Source organism: Hoplias malabaricus, chromosome 17 (assembly GCF_029633855.1).
Source record: "Hoplias malabaricus isolate fHopMal1 chromosome 17, fHopMal1.hap1, whole genome shotgun sequence".
In the NCBI taxonomy this organism is placed as follows: Eukaryota; Metazoa; Chordata; class Actinopteri; order Characiformes; family Erythrinidae; genus Hoplias; species Hoplias malabaricus.
This window is the reverse complement of record NC_089816.1, coordinates 29,225,542-29,245,200: the sequence shown is the minus strand read 5'-3', so window position 1 is coordinate 29,245,200 and position 19,659 is coordinate 29,225,542. Positions and strand designations below refer to the sequence as shown.

At 43.9% G+C, this 19,659-nt stretch overlaps 1 pseudogene; it reads right to left on the bottom strand.

The window, feature by feature from the left end:
• The window catches only part of LOC136673503 (connector enhancer of kinase suppressor of ras 2-like), a 122,061-nt pseudogene that overhangs the window by 52,208 nt on the left and 50,194 nt on the right, over positions 1-19,659 (bottom strand).

Genomic DNA, 19,659 nt, shown 5'->3' with positions numbered 1-19,659 from the left:
GGGACAACCTAGACTTAGCATAAGCTTTTGTTCATTATGCTAAATTGTGCTATACTAATTTTCATTTTACACTTACATGTATGGCATTTGGAAGACACTAATTTATCAACACATTGCAGCGGTAATTGAATGCTGTGTTAGGAGTCTTGCCCAAGGTTTAATGGGCTAGAATGCTGTTTCTGCTCATGTCAGCTGTCATGTCATGTTTTCAGGCACAGTTAGAACCTGATTAAATGTTTCCTTTAAAAGAGCAATATTCTGCCTCATTATCTATCTCCTAAGGCATTACCTGGCAGTGCAAGCATTCAAATTCATGGTTCATTACTAATGTGTCCCAGTTCTGTTTTCCAATAGCTACCTCCCTTCCTATTATAGCCCTGCCCCTCCATTAAAAGGTAAGCAGCATGCATTTACACTAATCTCCTCACGCCAGCCTCACTGCGATGATTAAACTGTAGGCCTGAAGAGACAGCCCTGGCGGTGCCAGTGAAGGTGCCAGGCACTTTACTGCAGCCTCCTCTCACAAGTGATGCCATCAGGCTTTACACGCACTCGTTTACCCACCCACCCACCAGGCCCATTATAATACCCATAAAAGACTCGCATGCTTCCCTGGCAGCAGCAGCAGCACCATCACAGGGCTGGAACTCGTCCTTGGCAGTGCCTGCTGTGTGCCAGCCAGTCGTGGTTATGTGGCAGCACCTGTCCCTGGCAGGCTCCATCTGGCTCATGTGGCTTTATTAATGGAAGCTTAATGCGTGGGGGGTGGAGATGGACAGTGAGCTAACCACAAGTACACTTGCCAAACTAGACTTCGGAATGTCAGCCAATCACATGACACAGCAGCCTGACCTCTGTCTATTGTGTAGTCAGAGTTCACCGATATGGTCATTCTGGCCTGGCTAAAGGCACGTCTGCCCCTGACAGGCCCAAAAATAGACTTGATATCAGTGTCTAATTGTGTGGCCTTGAGGAAGAAGCTGTAAAGGCACAATATCTGTTTCAAAACATGCAAAGATCCTCATTTAACCCAGAAATTATGAGCTCAGATCCACACTTGCAAAACCAGAAAAAAATTGATAATCATAATTATTGAGGACAAGCCCTAGAGACAAGCCGAACCTGACTCCCAAACAAACCCAAGATTTGAATCTCATGACCTTTGTCGGGGTCAGCTTTAGACAATTTCAGATTTGGGGGTCTGACCCTCCTAATTAACACATGGACTGCCAAAATGGACTAAAAAAAACTCAGTTTGGGGGGTGTAAACATATATCCTTGTTGTGATTGCAAAAATTACAATATACAGTAAACAATCTCTAGATTAGGAACACCTGGCTTGTATCTTTGCTCATTGTCCAATTTTATAAGCTCCACTGACCACTCAGAAGAACTTTGTAGTTTTACAATAACAGACTGTAGTCCTGTAGCATTGTTCTGTGCAGGAATCTGCAAGAAATTCCTTGTGCACCTTTCCCAAAATTGGGAAATGGGTCACGTTAATGTGAACTTTGGGACAGGTCAGAACTCGTTCCCTGTCTCTCAGCATAACACTGGCTCTGTGTAAATCCTAAGGCATCTTTAATGAGGGCTGAGTTTACCAAACCCAGAAAAACAAGGGCACACATGGAACCCTGTGTCTGTGGGAACGAGAGGAGGCAGCGTGGAGGCTCTGGAGGAGAGAGGCTTGGCGGAAATGTTGAAGGAAGTGCTGCCATGCCCTCTGCCTCGCATGTGTTGTTTTCTCACATGCTGTAGCGAGGGCTCTGTTTAATCTTTCATGAGCTGCCTCCCGAGTGCCGCTGTCAGCAGCTTGTGCTCCCTCTTCCCCACTGTGTGGTAGGCAGTCACTTACGTTTTCTGTGGTTCCTGTGATCACATGGAGCCCGTCGTACGTGGACTTGATGTACATGCCCTGGAGATGCCCATTACATTGGTGGGGGAAGAGAAGATGAAAGTGGTGTTACATGAAACAGAAGAAAGAAACACAGTCTGAAACGCAGAGGACATGGACCTGATATAGACCGACAACTTTATTTGAAATCATGCAGCTCTTCCTTGAAGGTATACATTCCCATGTTAATGGCTCAAAATGGCCATTAACCTCCATATTTTGATATTCAGAATTTAGTGTGAGCTTTTTCTTTGATGCCGGCAGCTTTTTAGAGCAAGACGAGTCAATATTGTTCCACTTAGTGTTGATGGATTCTAACAGTTAATGAAAAACATTTCCAAACTATTTAGTGTTTGTGAGGCCACATATTCTCTAAAGAATTTGAACTTAGACCTTACCAGATCAAATCAAGAGCCTGACAGACTTGTTCCCAAGCCACTTCTTTGCAGTACAAGCATTGACTTGTTAAAAAAAAAATCTCTACACATTCCTCTTTAGAAAACAGATATTGCTCTAGCACTCGACTTTGCACTATGCTACTATTTACAGTTCTGGTATGCTAACTGCATTTCACCTTAGACAAGGCATCATTCCATAATAGGGCATTACACGCTCACCCAGTCACTCACACACTCACAACCCATGGACAATTCCGCACAGTCAATCCACCTTCCTTGTGTTTCCGGACTGTGGGAGGCAACCAGAGCACCCGCAGGAAGCCCACATAGAAACACCAATCATCTCACAGGAAGTGACCTCAGGACCTTGTGTGGCAAGCACCTTTTACTTTAATACACTACAAATTACAGCTTTTGAAGCTTTTAATGTTATGAGTTTATAGAATATAGTATTCTCTACACTACATTGTAAAAGCGATTTAGGCGGCGTGGAGAACATAAGAGATTAAGGGCGATTAGGATTAATTCTGACGTACCAGTCCTTCACTGGGCATAATGTTGGTCAGGTGCACCACCTCCAAGTGAGCTGACTGGGACACTAGCGAGTCAGAGGACAGTGAGATGATGTGATCACATATTCCAGATAACGTCTTACACTGAGAGAGAGAGAGAGAGAGAGAGAGAGAGAAGAAAAGAAAATAATACATCATAGATTACTCAAGGGTTAAAAGAAATTGATCTGTGACCTGTGATATTAATCTCATTTTAATTGTGCATACCTACACAGTGTTTTTACCTGTACAAAGTGTCTTCGGAAGAGTATTAATAGAGACTTTGTTCCCTTTTTCTGCTACAGTTACAGACTCTGCTCCTCAAGGAAGACTTTGCACTAGATTTTGGATCATTTCTTTGAGGATCCAATTGCATTCAGGCACATGAACATTAGTGAGGTCAGGGACTAAAGTTGGATGATTAGTTCTGGGTCACAAAATGCCATTTTAACTCATTCCAAAGTTCTGAATTGTGCTCTGTCACTCCAGAGAGTTTCAGAGAGTTTCACTGTTCCTCAGCTCCGTGTTGGAAGAGTTTATACCCAACTAGGTCACATTGGGTATGGTCGCTCATGTGCACTTACCCTAGAGCATCTTATTCTACTGGTCAGTGATTTTTACTGAGATTGTACAAGCTGTGTGTGCACAATAGGATTCAAGTAGCTGCATTAAAGGCATTCTCTGTAAGACTTAGTATGCTGTGCATGGGTTCTCTCCTATAGTTACAAAGTGTAATTCATCCACTGAAATCAAAGGGAAGAGGGGCTGAATTGGAGGTGGTTTCCTGAGCCTCCTCCAGAAGCTACATAGTGTATTTTCTAAAGTGCTGAGCCCAAAGCAGCAATGGCAGAGTCTCTGTTATCCCTATTACAGGTCAGTGAAGCTTCATTTGAAGTATGAAGTAGTTATTTTGAAGTAGTAGGTTTAAGATAAAAATAACACCTAAGTACTCTATTAACAAGTTGTTAGGGGTGTTTACAAACATTAAGCCTTAAAGTACTGTGCAAAAGGTTTTAGTGCCCAAGAAAGTGAGATTTAAAAATGTTTTTATCTGAGCAGTAAATGTTTATTTGCTAAAAAAAAGCCAACAAACCAAATATTAGTATAAAAACAAATAATATTACAGTAAGTAGTGATATTCTGTATTTGAATGGCCTTGTTTAATTTACAATAAGTTAAAAACCATCAAAGGTTTACACTAGCAAATGTTTTAAGAGTGTAGCCCTTTGCTGATTATTTATTTATCTCCTCACTTGCATCATCAAGCAACAAAGCTTGCATGAAATTATCTTCCAATCTGACCTGATTTTTAATGAGCAATTATAGGATTAAAGTTCTCAGCAGTGTGCAGTGAGTTGACGCCCTCCAAAGGCACAGCACTTCAACAGCATTTAACAGCCTTGTCAGGAGCGAGGGGCGGATTGAATGAGGCGGACGCACTCGCTAAAACACAGTATATTTAATAACGGATGTAACAACACAACGAGACTAAAACAGAACGAAAACAAACGGAGCAAAGCAAGCTAAATAAAACACGGTGAACTAGACAGGGTAAGCGTGACAGACGGACAAACAGCGAAAACAACGATAAAGGAAAAGAGACGGGGAGAAGCTGAGGAGACAGACGGACAGACAAGAAAACACGACCGACATGAGAAAGGTGAACCAACGTGACTGAACAAAGGTGAAATGAGAAATGTACGACAAACAGGACGTGACACAAGAGGGCTTAAATACAGACATAAACGAGACACACCTGGACAGATAACGAGGACGGGCTGACACATGACACGGACGAGGAGGCGGGACGAGGGCGGAGACAAGGATATAAACAAAACATAGCCATGTGCGAATAAAGCACATGGCGGGGACAACAGACAGACAGGACGAAGGCGTGACAGATGCCCCCCCCAAGAACGCGCAACTCCCGGGCGCGTACTCCTAAACCCCCCAGGAGCTGGCACTGGAGAGGGCACGGAAAACAAGACAGGACTCAGGACAGGACGGGAACAGACACAGGAGCTGGGGACACGACAGGACCGAATATACGAGACGGGACATGGGACATGACAGGAGACTGACAAAGGGGGGCAGCAAGAGACGAGAACGGACTGGACAGGACAGGAGTGGACACATGGGACTTGACAGGGTTTTTTACATTGGACATGACAGAAGACGGGACAGATGATAGAACTTGGTGCTGGGACTGGACAGGAGCAGAGACTGGTGACAAGACACTGGACAGGATAGGAACGTTAGACTGGACAGGGGTACGTGACTGGACAGAAGGCAGGACAGGTGACATGACACTAGACTGAACCGGAGACGGGACTGGAGACTGGACAGGGGATTGAAAGGGAAACTGGACCGGAGACAAGACAGGTGACTGGACATTGGACGGATACGGGAACTGGACGTGAGACAAGACAGAGGGTTGAAACAGAGACTGGACAGGGCTGACAGGGGACTGGACATGAGACAAGACAGAGGGTTGAAACGGGGACTGGACAGGACTAACAGGGGACTGGACATTAGACAAGACAGGAGACTGGACTGGACTTGGTAGGGGAACAGGGACCAAGACGTTTACGGGGACAGACATGAATACAGTAACAGGTACAGGGACAGAGACAAAGGCTGACACGGGTACTGGGACAAGGACAGAAACGGGAATCATGACAGGGACAGACAAGGGAACCAAAATAACAGGGGAGTGCCCAGGACTGGCTAATGTCTGTGGGACAGTCTGAGGAACCAGCCTGGGCACAGTTCTGGGGATCGGCCCTGAAGTCCTTCGGGCCGACCTACGGACATGGACAGGGGAGGCCGTAGCCACAGTCACGGGTACAGGAGCGGCGGGCGCCGCCGCAGTCACGGACACAGGAGCGGCGGGCGCCGCCGCAGTCACGGACACAGGAGCGGCGGGCGCCGCCGCAGTCACGGACACAGGAGCGGCGGGCGCCGCCGCAGTCACGGACACAGGAGCGGCGGGCGCCGCCGCAGTCACGGACACAGGAGCGGCGGGCGCCGCCGCAGTCACGGACACAGGAGCGGCGGGCGCCGCCGCAGTCACGGACACAGGAGCGGCGGGCGCCGCCGCAGTCACGGACACAGGAGCGGCGGGCGCCGCCGCAGTCACGGACACAGGAGCGGCGGGCGCCGCCGCAGTCACGGACACAGGAGCGGCGGGCGCCGCCGCAGTCACGGACACAGGAGCGGCGGGCGCCGCCGCAGTCACGGACACAGGAGCGGCGGGCGCCGCCGCAGTCACGGACACAGGAGCGGCGGGTGCCGCCTTCACGGACACTGGAGCGGCGGGTGCCGCCTTCACGGACACTGGAGCGGCGGGTGCCGCCTTCACGGACACTGGAGCGGCGGGTGCCGCCTTCACGGACACTGGAGCGGCGGGTGCCGCCTTCACGGACACTGGAGCGGCGGGTGCCGCCTTCACGGACACTGGAGCGGCGGGTGCCGCCTTCACGGACACTGGAGCGGCGGGTGCCGCCTTCACGGACACTGGAGCGGCGGGTGCCGCCTTCACGGACACTGGAGCGGCGGGTGCCGCCTTCACGGACACTGGAGCGGCGGGTGCCGCCTTCACGGACACTGGAGCGGCGGGTGCCGCCTTCACGGACACTGGAGCGGCGGGTGCCGCCTTCACGGACACTGGAGCGGCGGGTGCCGCCTTCACGGACACTGGAGCGGCGGGTGCCGCCGTCAACGGGACAGGAGAACCTGCGACTTCCTCCTCGGAGGCAGGGGAACCTGCAGCGACGTCGTCCTCGGAGGCAGGGGAACCTGCAGCGACGTCGTCCTCGGAGGCAGGGGAACCTGCAGCGACGTCGTCCTCGGAGGCAGGGGAACCTGCAGCGACGTCGTCCTCGGAGGCAGGGGAACCTGCAGCGACGTCGTCCTCGGAGGCAGGGGAACCTGCAGCGACGTCGTCCTCGGAGGCAGGAGAGGCGCGCGCCGCGCTCACGAAGACAGGCGCGGCAGGAGGCCCCGCGTTCACGAAGACAGGCGCGGCTGGAGGCGCCGCGCTCACGAAGATAGGCGCGGCTGGAGGTGCCGCGCTCTCGAGGACTGGAGCTGTGGAAGGGTTAGGAGGTCTGGTGGGCGCACACTTGTGGGGCTTTCTGAAGGCGCCCCTGTTAGCCTCATTTCCTTTGTCTTGAGGGACGAGGCCAACAGTACCAGCCCTTAACCCCCCCCCAAAAATTTCCCCGGACCTGAGGGGGTAGTCCTCGGGAGCAGGGGTTCCTGCAGAGACGTCCTCGGGAGCTGGTTGTGAGAATCGTCTTTTTAGAAGTCCACAAAATGAGTCAACAGTAAGGGTTGAGGCTTTTTCTTTTAGTAGTTCCTCTGCCCACTTCAACGCTTCTCCTCTAAGGAGGGATTTAAGGAACATGACCTGGATCAGGTCAGGAGGAGCAGGACAGGTTAAAAACTGAAAATAAAGTTTGCACTGCAAAATAAATCCATCACACTTGGGACCGCCTTCGAATTCGGCAGGAACTCCCATAACAGACTGTAAAACAGCGGGTTGATCACCCACCGTTCTGGCCAGTAATTTCTCCCCTTGTTTAAGGATTTCGTCCAATATTTCGGCTGTGTTAGCTGCGTCCTGGGGGTCGTACATTCTGTCAGGAGCGAGGGGCGGATTGAATGAGGCGGACGCACTCGCTAAAACACAGTATATTTAATAACGGATGTAACAACACAACGAGACTAAAACAGAACGAAAACAAACGGAGCAAAGCAAGCTAAATAAAACACGGTGAACTAGACAGGGTAAGCGTGACAGACGGACAAACAGCGAAAACAACGATAAAGGAAAAGAGACGGGGAGAAGCTGAGGAGACAGACGGACAGACAAGAAAACACGACCGACATGAGAAAGGTGAACCAACGTGACTGAACAAAGGTGAAATGAGAAATGTACGACAAACAGGACGTGACACAAGAGGGCTTAAATACAGACATAAACGAGACACACCTGGACAGATAACGAGGACGGGCTGACACATGACACGGACGAGGAGGCGGGACGAGGGCGGAGACAAGGATATAAACAAAACATAGCCATGTGCGAATAAAGCACATGGCGGGGACAACAGACAGACAGGACGAAGGCGTGACAAGCCTGCGCACGTAATTATCAGCTAGATACTGTCACTCATGTGTACACAAAGTTATGGACTTTTATTTGCAGCAGTAATAAAGCAGTAAATCTCAAAAAAATTAAAATAATAAAAAATCTCAAATAATTTCAGCAGCTCCTGAAAATCATTTCCCAAAATTCTATACTAGCTTCTAACAGTTGATCAAAACATTTCCAAAATGATTTGTCTACAATTTGTCTTAATGTGAGACCAAATATACTCTATAGGACTGGCGCCCCCTCCAGGGTGTGTTCCCGCCTTGCGCCTAGTGACCCACCACAACCCTGAACTGGATACGCATTTACAGACAATGAATGAATGAATTAATTCAAATCTAGACTCTACTAGGCTCATAGACTTCAAACCACTACTTGTTCCTTGTTTCATGAAATGATATATGATCAATGTCAAGTGTTTGCTAGAAGAGTATAGAGCCCTCCAACAGTTCATATGAAGGAGAGACAGTCTGTTTGGAGTCAGAATTCAGCATAACACTGTGCAGTCACATCTTGTAAAGTGAAACCTAGTTTGTTTGTTTGCGGATCTGATCAAATAGATTTGTGGCTGGTAAAATTGTGCAAATGTTTAAAAACTTGCAGAACCGTATGTACATGTGCAAATCAAGACAATAAGTCAGGCTTTATTTCAATGAAGCAAGAATAAGTCTACAATAACATTCATTCATTCATTCTTTCATTCATTCATTGTCTGTAAGCTCTTATCCAATTCAGGGTCGTGGTGGGTCCGGAGTCTACCCGGAATCACTAGGTGCAAGGAGGGAACACACCCTGGAGGGGGCGCCAGTCCTTCACAGGGTGACACATACATTATATTGCACATTTATTTATTCCAAAGACATTTCTGGCAGTAAGATCAGGCAAACCTTAGGGCTTCCAGGCAGACCATTACTGGTTTATAACAAGGTATTTGAAAATCTCAACCGAGCACCTTGATCCCTGCCTGTTGGCTGGTAACCAATTACATTTATTCTGCCTCGAAGGCAGCGCTGCCTTCAGAACCATTTTGGATAGTGATTTTTCACACGAGCGAAACTGTGACCATCTTAGAAATTTCAAAGTACCCTGAATACTTTCACAAGTAATGCAGGGCAAAGGGAAACGCTCTTGTGACGATAATATGGATAAAATCATATTAGAACCTGCATTGTACTTTTCTGTTCCATGGAAAACACTTTAAGGAAGCATTAGAATTCAATGTAGTATATTCAAATCATGCTGAACTCCTGAACTCAATTAACACACAATCCAAAGAGTGTAAACATTAATATTTAACATCTTTTACATTAATAACCATAAACAAATGAGCAGGATGAAAAATGTAGGGATTACAATAGATTTTTGATCATGATATGGTAAGTTTATTTTAAGTTTTTCCAGCAATGAAAGAACATTCATTGAACACTAAGCAATAGAAGTTGCTGGCACCTAAGTCTAATAACTCATAGGTCTGCAATATTTGATATGAAGTAACAGCATCTAAACACAGAGCCAGACAGACATACATTTCTTCTTTTTGCTGCCCAATGTATTCTGTTTTACTCCACTGCCCACCTCACCCCCTCTCTTCTGTCTTCCTCTTGTGCTCACATTTATACACAATAAAAACAGAATGACAACTAGGACATAATTATGTAATCCATTTCATCATCACGCATGAACGCCCCACCCCGCTCTCTCCACATATGCGCGCACACACACACACACACACACACACACACACACACAACTAGGACAGGCTTATGTAACACTCTACATCCTTATGCATGCATGAACATAAGCATGGGCCTATATCTACCCTCAGACTGAGGTGCACAGAAACACACACACACACACACACACACACACACACACACACACTATCACTCTATCCATCTGACTGCTGTAGGCTAGAGTCCTTAGGGGACAGGGACCAGCAGTGAAGCTTTGCAATATTGAACACCAACTGCCAACCAACAAATGAAAAAAAAAAGCTGTTTTTAAAGAAATCTTTAGGCTCTCCCCTATAAATAAATCATTAATCTTATGAGTGGTCTGTGAACAATCAAACTGTGGGTGTGTGTGGGTTGGGGGGGTAGTGGGGTGGGAGTGTCAGAAGTTTGGATTCAAGTCGCAAGACTTGGGCTATATTGACTATATAGTGACTTTAGATGCAACTCCATATTGATCTAAACAACATATTGACTTTGGACCTGACCCTTATTATTCAAAGACCTTCAACAAACTGTACAAAACTAATCCTTGGAAAAGTAGGGATGTTTAACCATGTGATTTTGCTATAAAATATAATACTTTTAATGTTGGTACAAAGGCAAAATCAGACTGAAAAACAGCTAGACAAAGGAAATCTGGAGTAATCTCATGGCATATTGTTATTGTCATATAGTTGAATGATCATGGCTTTTGAACCCTCAGATAGTACTGCCTGAAAAACCATCAGACTATTCTGATAAATATCGCCACATGAGCTTGAGAGTAAATCAGAAAATTACAGTCACTTAACACAATTAGGACGAAAGGGACCATCCTGACTCTTATCACTGAAAGGTGCAAAAGCCTATATCTGTCAGTATGGGGTGAATCAGTACTGATGTCCTGGATATTGCACATGTAAAAATATCACTGATATTCTCAGTTCCCTAGTTATTAAAAGTAAAATTTAACGGTTAGAATATAAAGATGCCCCTGTGCTGCAGGCATGAAATTCAAAATTAACTTGTATTTGCAAAATACAGTCAAGTTGATCAATGAAATGTAGGACTCTTGTAAAATAAAGCTTCAAAACAAAAATAAATAAATAAATACATACTACTTGCTGATGCTTTTTCTTCAACTGTCCTGAACAAACACTGCTGTTCAAATAGAGCCAGTAACCGCCATGAAATCGCTTATTAGTGATATTTCTTTTATACCTTGTAATATTTCAGTGTAATATTATTCAAAATTTATAATTCACATATCAATACTACTACTACTACCCCTACTACTAGTAATAATAATTAGTATAATAATAATAACGTTAAGAATAAATGGTTTTCCCTATTCAGTTTAACTCATAAGCTTCCAAAACCTAATAGAATATTAATATAACCATGATAATGTCACGGGGACGTGATGAGTGGATTTACAGAGACGGACACACTCGCTACAACACAGACAGTTTAATAACGAGATGACACCACAAAACTAACTTGACGATAAACACGAATTAGAAATATAGGCAAAGAGCACGAACGAGATAGAAAACAAACAATACCAATGACAATAACAAATGACCGATAACAGGAAGTGACAAGAACGGAAGTTATATACATCAACAAACAAGAGACACCTGACACAGATAATGATGGAAAATGACCAGGAGGCGGAGCAAAGGTGAAACGAGGGTGGAGATAGGAAAAACAACAAACAGACAGAGCCACATGGAAGGGGAAAACAAACAAGAAAGTGCCAGGGTGTGACAGATAATATTTAGTTGAATAACTCAAAAATGTGAAATATTATCTTATTTTTAAAGCTTATTTAACACTATGAGAACAACATGTTTAAAATATTTTGTATGAGTTTAAAGTTTAGAATGTGTACTAGAGAAGTAAATGTTTATGTGTGCACCATGAGGGAGATATGAGGGTTAAATTAAGTCATACAGTGTCAAACTGGATCAGATTCCACTCAGTAGGTGTAATTGTAACTCTATGGGAGTGAGTTTTACACTGGTGATTTGTGGAGGTAGGAGGTGGAAACAGTGAGGCGCTCAGGGCTCTGCAGTAGGACAGAGTTTAGTGAAACTGGGTCAGGCCTCAGCTGGCCTTTCCCTCCACCACACTGTCTCACAATGGAGCCAAGGCAAGAGAGCAGGACACTTCTCTCACACACACACACACCCACACAAACACACAGTTTACAGAAAAACTGCAAGCCAAACAAGTAGTGTGCTGGGACTGGAATGTGTTTGGTGTACCAAAATATTAGCAGGTTCCCTGTCTTAAAATACCCATTCCTCACCTCCTTCATTTGATGTGTTTATTGCAGACCTAACAATACTGGCAATCTCAATCCATTATGTGTACATTATCAGTGTGTTCACAAGAGTAAGGAGTAAGACTTCCATAAATAACCATGAAACCTAGAATATAGACATTTTTAAATAAAGGAAACAATCATTTATCAGAGAAATAGAAAGAAAGTGGAACTCACCACATGAAGAATCTTGTTTTCAGTTTCATACACGGTGCAGTCCTGTGAACACACACAGACAGTTGAGAAAGAATCAGGCAAAGGAGCTTCTAATGAAAGCAGGAAGGCACAGCCATGTCAAGTGAAATCTTTAACATTTGCAGAAAGAGTCCCACTGGAGGCTAGTAGCCAGCGCGCCAAAGGGCAACATGAGGAATCAATCCTGAGAATGACGCTGTTCAGCAGCTACTGCAAATCTGTGTCATTTTAGCTTAAAAATCATGCCTAAGAACATGACACACACAGTTTTGTTCCAGATAGTTTAGGATGCAATGTGCATCAGCATTGCATGTTCTGAGCCAATTGACATGTTAAACAGAGCTCTATTGGATGAATTCCTCATGGAATACTTCAGGAAAACATGTGTACTTACAAACACAGTCATTGACAGAAAGAAAAAAAAGTCCAAGAAGGATTTGTTGGAAACTTTATAGGTGTGAATGTAATGATGATATATGTAATTGATTATAACATATTAGTGAAATTATTAATTAAAATTAGGCTCTAGTACCCTTTTGGGCTTCCTCTCACCAGAATATAAGATGAAATGGGCATGGAGGCATAGAGGTTCTGTATGGCTTTCTGCAGAACATAGAGAACATTTGGAGCTGGGTCTGTAGATCCTGCACACTCTGAGGTTGCTGAATCTGCTGCAATAAATGTGTGATTGGCAGTTAAACTGTCAAACTAGCAGGCCAAGAAATCATTGCAATCTGGCAATGACATTCCTGGGAAACGCTAGCTGTGTGTAGGTGAGCAACATCATGCTGAAAAATGCCAGTTGGAAGCCCTGCTTTGAGAGGCGATGCATGGCTGCAGGATGTCCTGCACATTTCACTGAGCTGTTACTGTCCATCATATCACTACCAGGGGTGACAGACTATGATGCGAATATGATGGCTCCACAGATCATCACACTAGCTGTTAGGGCAGTGTGTCACTCCACAGCAAAGGCAGGACTGAAGCACCCACCACACAGCATCCATATTCAAACCTGACTGTCGTCAAATCCCAAACAGAACTTGGATTATTGCTAAAGATGGTCCTGTTCCAGTCCTTCACAGTCCAGGTTTCTTGTTCACCACAGCACTGTCCCAAACACCTAATAGCTTGGTCAGAGTGGCCTAGATGGTGGGCAAACTGTCAAAACAGTCATCCTACTTAATCATCCTATCAAAATGTATTTGAGAGTCTAGTCAGACCACACATATAATCATTTACATATCTGTCTGAGACATAACTGCATTCAGAGTTTGACTGTAATTAGGGTGCTTTTTTGGGGGTGAGTATACTCAAAAATACTCATGAGTATACCGATTTGAGTCAATGAGTATACTTATGTTTGTGGCTTCTGAGTAACTGTCTACAATTGGGCCTTATCACTGGGAAATCATCCTCTACGGTGCTGCCATACCCAACTGTAAGCATAATTATCCTTACGTTAAGTTGGTTTCTCCATACATCACTCAGCTGGTCAATGCAGGTATCTATTAGCTGGCATAAGGTATTTTAGGGCAGAGTTCTCCTCACATTGTGTCAAGAAATTCAGTGACATGTTAGCAGCAGTTCAAAGCATGGTGAGCAAACATCACAAAGGAAGCATGTACTAGCCTTTACAAAAAAAGGTAAGAGTACTATGAAGGCAACCTACTTTGGGATATACAAGCATTGCCATGAAACTAAAGTAAAATAAGATTCACTGAATTCTAGGAACTTTGCCCTGTATTAGAGAAAACGTATCTAAGGCTAGATAAAGAGATGATAGAAAAAGATCAAACCGATGCCTTGCATGTTGCATCATCATAAACAAGCTCACATGTGTTCCACCCTCAGTCATCATCCACAGGGAGCCAATCAATGAGAGCAGAGGATACAGTCAATAAATAACCCAGCCATATCACAGAAGATATACACCAGTCACAAACCGAACTAAAAAGAGTTTACATAGTTTGCGATCCAGCAACATGGAAACTAATTCCAAAAATAATTAAAAATGAAAATAAACTTTGATTATATTATATTACTATAGTGGGGCGGCACGGTGGCGCAGCAGGTAGTGTCACACAGCTCCAGGGACCTGGAGGTTGTGGGTTCGATTCCCGCTCCGGGTGACTGTCTGTGAGGAGTTTGTGTGTTCTCCCTGTGTCTGCGTGGGTTTCCTCCGGGTGCTCCGGTTTCCTCCCACAGTCCAAAAACACACGTTGGCAGGTGGATTGGCGACTCAAAAGTGTCCATAGGTGTGTGTGAGTGTGAGTGTGTGTGTGTTGCCCTGTGAAGGACTGGCGCCCCCTCCAGGGTGTATTCCCGCCTTGCGCCCAATGATTCCAGGTAGGCTCTGGACCCACCGCGACCCTGAACTGGATAAGCGGTTGCAGATGAATGAATGAATGAATATTACTATAGTGTATATTTTATAAATTAATATTATGCTAGTGTCCTCCCCATGTCCACGTCAGCTTCCTCCGGGTACTCCGGTAGGTGGATTGGTGACTCAAACCATAGGTGTGAGTGTGTTAGTGAATGTGTGAATGTGTGTCACACTGTGAAGCAGCTGTATACTTCATTATAAATCTGTACCTGCCTATTGGGGAATGAGTATAATGCAGTAATGGCATAAAAAAGGTTTTAAATGTATAAAACTGGTGTTATCAGTCCTGAATATTTAATAAATATTATTAGCACAGTGGTAAACTCTGGTGGTAAATTCTAGGGATGCACCAATACCACTTTTTCCATACTGATATCAATATTTCATGTTTAAGTATCTGCTGATACCAAGTACAGATACCAACTCTATCTATCTTACTATATCTATAATTACTAGATAGGTGCCTATAAATCCAGATATTCATATTGTTATGTGGATAATGGATGGATGGATGGTGTTCTGTATCGTTATTAAGATATAATAAGCTTGAATGAACAATACTTACTTTTTATTAACTACACATTAAAAATTTAAAAAATTAAAGCTGCATCTAGCGGCGTGCATGCGTGTCAGTATCTGCTTCATGGGATGTGTTGCAAAAAGTGCCCTGTGTACTACATGTAGGGAATAGTGAGTAGTGGGTCATTACAAAAACACCTATGGTATCAGTGCTCTCTGTAGCTGATATTGACACTGTGATTAAGTGTGAGTTTCGGTGCAGATACCGGTGCAACACTAGTAAATTCTGTTCTCAGTGTTTTTGAAACATGTTGCAGATATCAAATTTGGAATGAGCATATATTTACCAAAAAAATCTAATGTTCATGTTCTTGGAGGTAAATGTATAATGTATTAATCACTACTTTCTGTTTCTGCTGTCCCACACAGATTGGGTATTCCGTATACTGACTTTGAAATGAAGAGTAGTATGATATTTTTGAAGTTCTCATGAGGAAACTAACCTTGTGAATAGACATGCCCAGCAGACAGACATCCACATCTACCCTAGCATTTCAAGCTCTGTTTGATGTTCTGTATGGACTGGATAACCCAGCGTCCACCTGGCTGTCCTTGGCCCAGAGTATTTGTCTAGCTTGTTTATCTCTCCAGCACCAGCCATGTACGCTTGGACCCGTAAGCCGCCTTGGTCCTGAAGGAGGCCGTTGGCCAGGCAGTGTCCAGCCTCATTGTGTGAAAATGACTCTATGAATGGTTTTGGTTGTGGAGCATGAGAAAACAAGGCCTTTGGCTCAGGAGCATTGGATCAGCATAGCAATGGGCCACTAAGCCCTTAGCTAAGACCTTTGTTTCAGAAGGTGCCAGTGATGCCACATGTTTCCTAAGCCACGTCTTGGCCCTGAAATAGTGTCCTCTGCCATAGTTTGCACAGATCAACATTCAGAGCTAGAAATGAATGTAAATCTTAGACACTTAGAAGCTAGCATGAGATGCAAGGTAACAATGCTATCCATAATGAGGATTGAGTTTAAAAGTATTAACATTCTTAATATTAGGTTTGCAAATAATTTATAAAGCATTTTTTGTCTAACATATATTTGAAATTTAAAATTCAAGAGAATGTCATGTATTAATACTGAATAGTTTTTTTTTTTTTTCATTTTGAATCATTTGTTTACTTTCAGAGGGCGGCACGGGAGGTTTCCTCCCACAGTCCAAAAACACACGTTGGTAGGTGGATTGGCGACTCAAAAGTGTCCGTAGGTGTGAGTGTGTGAGTGAATGTGTGTGTGTGTCTTTGTTGCCCTGTGAAGGACTGGCGCCCCCTCCAGGGTGTATTCCTGCCTTGCGCCCAATGATTCCAGGTAGGCTCTGGACCCACCGCGACCCTGAATTGGATAAGGGTTACAGATAATGAATGAATAAATGTTTACTTTCAATACTATGTAAAAATTACCATAAAATGACAGCGGGAAAATGTTTGAATTTTGAATTACAATTAGGTTACACAAAAAATGTGTTTTGTACACCTAATACTTCCACAAAAGCATTTGTGTGGTAGATACCTGTTGCACAATTGTTGTTAACTCCAGGCACAGTTGAACAATGTTGTTTTTCAGTAGTGAATACTCAGTCACACTGACGAATGGCGACCTGTAAATAAAAATGGATAAAATAAATATTTTGAAATTACACTTTAAAATGAATGTCAAAGTGTTGTATGAAATTAAATAATCGACATCCAGAGAAATAACTTGAATAACTTGTAATTACTGTCAAATTATATCTCTGGATGTAGATGATTTAATTTCATAAAAACCTTTCACATAAAAAACAAATTCAGATGACAATTTTATTACATTGTTTTAAATAAAGAGTGTGTGTAAGCCATGAAAATTGTCTTTCATATTTATTATGTATTTTCAAATGCTGCATTTCTATGTCTAATAGAGAGAAGAAGTTACTATCAACGTACTAGTTTGCCAGAGGTCACACTAGTGTGGTTTACCTGTCGAGCCACGCAAGCAGGTTTTTAGCAGCTCCAATAAGGTCTACCACTGAGGTGAGGAAGTCATTTGGCAGGCGCCGGGAGGCTCGTCCATCGTAGTGACCGCCCCTGCGTCGACCCAAGATGAAGTTCTGCAGATTCTTTGCTGAGGCATTGAGCTTATGAGAGAGGGTCCGCAGATTCTCTGTTTCCAGCCCATAGTTCTGAAAAACATAAAAATTAACAAATAAATAAATATTCTGGAACAAGATAAATTTAAAAATTATTTTAAGGCAAATACATGCAAAACATGTTCATTTCTGGTTACAATGGTCACACAGCTCTAGGAACCTGGAGTTTGGTGTGTTCTCTCCGTGTCTGCGTGGGTTTCCCCCGGGTGCTCCATTTTCTTCCCACAGTCCAAAAACACACGTTAGTAGGTGGACTGGCGACTCAAAAAAAAAAAAGTGTCCGTAGGGGTGTGTGTGTGAGTGTGTGTTGCCCTGTGAAGGTGTACTCCTGCCTTGTGCCCTATGATTCCAGGTAGGCTCTGGACCCACTTTGACCCTGAACTGGATAAGCGTTTACAGATAATGAATGAATGAACGAATGATTGTAAACATAAAAATACCAATTCGTTCTATGGAGGAAGGAAGAATCATTTCCTCACTTCCCAATTTTGTTATATCAACATTTTGCCTTGTGCCCGATGCCAAGGGAATACAGGAACTGCCTTCCCTGGAGTGTTGGAGCACTGTTCAATACTCCCAGAAGAGTAAAATCTGGCTGAAGCAGAGGGAGATATTCTTTATGTATACTTATCCTTTCTGAAGAAATGATGGATGAGCAGTTTTCTTTTCATATAGTGTACATGCTAAAATACAGTCATTTGGAAGAGGTGGATTGCTAAATCAAGCTGTGAAACATACACTTGTCAACCTTGTGATAGGTGTGAGGTGGGGGCATGCAGTTCTCATCACAAAGCCTGCAGTATTTAGTCCTCAGTGTCTGTCTAGCTCATTAATCAGAGCAGCATTCATTAAGGGTTATCAGACTGTAATGAAAGACACAAAGATAGCACAGCTATCAGCAGCAGGTCAACTCCAAACCAATGTCACACACACAAAGACTCTCTTTTGCGACTGTTTGTAAGACAAGATATAAGCCATAGTACTACATTTTCCTTTGCTTATTAACTTAATTTCTTATTGCTGAGAAATGCACAAAGCTGTTGTTCGAGGATGAGGAAGGACACGTTTATTCTCCAGATGAATACACTGACCAAAAGTTGGTTCGCTATAGCACATTTTTATAGAAAGGTTTTATATGGCACCAAAATGGCATATGTCAAGTTTGTAACAATAGACGAACAGTTTCCGTGCTATATATGCCCATCTATAGCATGTTCTCTATCAATCTGAAAACTCCTGAATGCAAAAGAACCTTTTAATCATGCATTCTTTATGCATTCAGGGTTGTATAAAAACAATTTTCTTTAGTATAGAACCCTTGAAGAACCATCATTTTTAGTAAAGGCACACAACCAAGTAGAACGTGTCCCTATGCAATGGTATCCTCCAGCCCATCTTAGTACTGTACTGGAATGACACAGTTTGAGGGTGCTCCATGTTCTCCACCTTGTAAGTTATGCTGTCTCCCCAGTTCCATCCTGCCAGGGGTAGAGATCACACTCCTCATCTGCTCAAAGACAATCCTAGCTCATGAGCGAAAGAATCACTCAGTCTACCACTTGTCAAATAGGATGAATGAGTCTACAGAAGATCCTAAGTATATTAAGAGTGTATAGTTGGGCAAAGACTTGACCCTGGCTGGACATATGCCAATCGCAGATGATACGTGTTTGTGCATGAAGGTCATTACCCACTGGCAACCGGAGGGTATGCAAATACCTGCTCCTTTTTTCCTCCAACATATATAGCAAGCTGAGACTGATATGCTGTATGCGTGCTACTTTTTCTTCCAGTGCAACCATCAAAGATTGTCCAAGAGTACTCAAAAGAAACGCCATATTGATTACCAGTGTAATACTGCACAATATCGGTCAGTTCAATATCTCCATCCCCACCTCTCAGCCTCCTCAGTCACCCAACCCAAAGGGCACCCAACTTATGTAATTTGATTCAACATTTTAAACCTCTAGACGTTTGACAAAATATGTGAGCAGGATAGAAAGTATGCACACTATCTCTTGCAATTGGCCTGTGCTTTTGCCACCCCCCCCCCCCTTGCTCTTTACTGAAGCACAGCTATGTATTGACCTTGTTTTAACCCCTGCCCTGTCAGATTCTTCATCTAGTCACTATGTATCAGATCACTTGTAAATACTTCTGCTCCCTTACCCATAATTGTCTGGTTGCAGCACTCTAGCTTTAAGGTGTTGATACTAAAGATATCTGATGCAAGCATTCATTTTACACACTGCTTGTATACACTCTATAGAATATTATTCGCCAGTAAGTAGTAGGGGACTCTCGTGAGCAAACCCACCAGGATTTTCAACAACTGT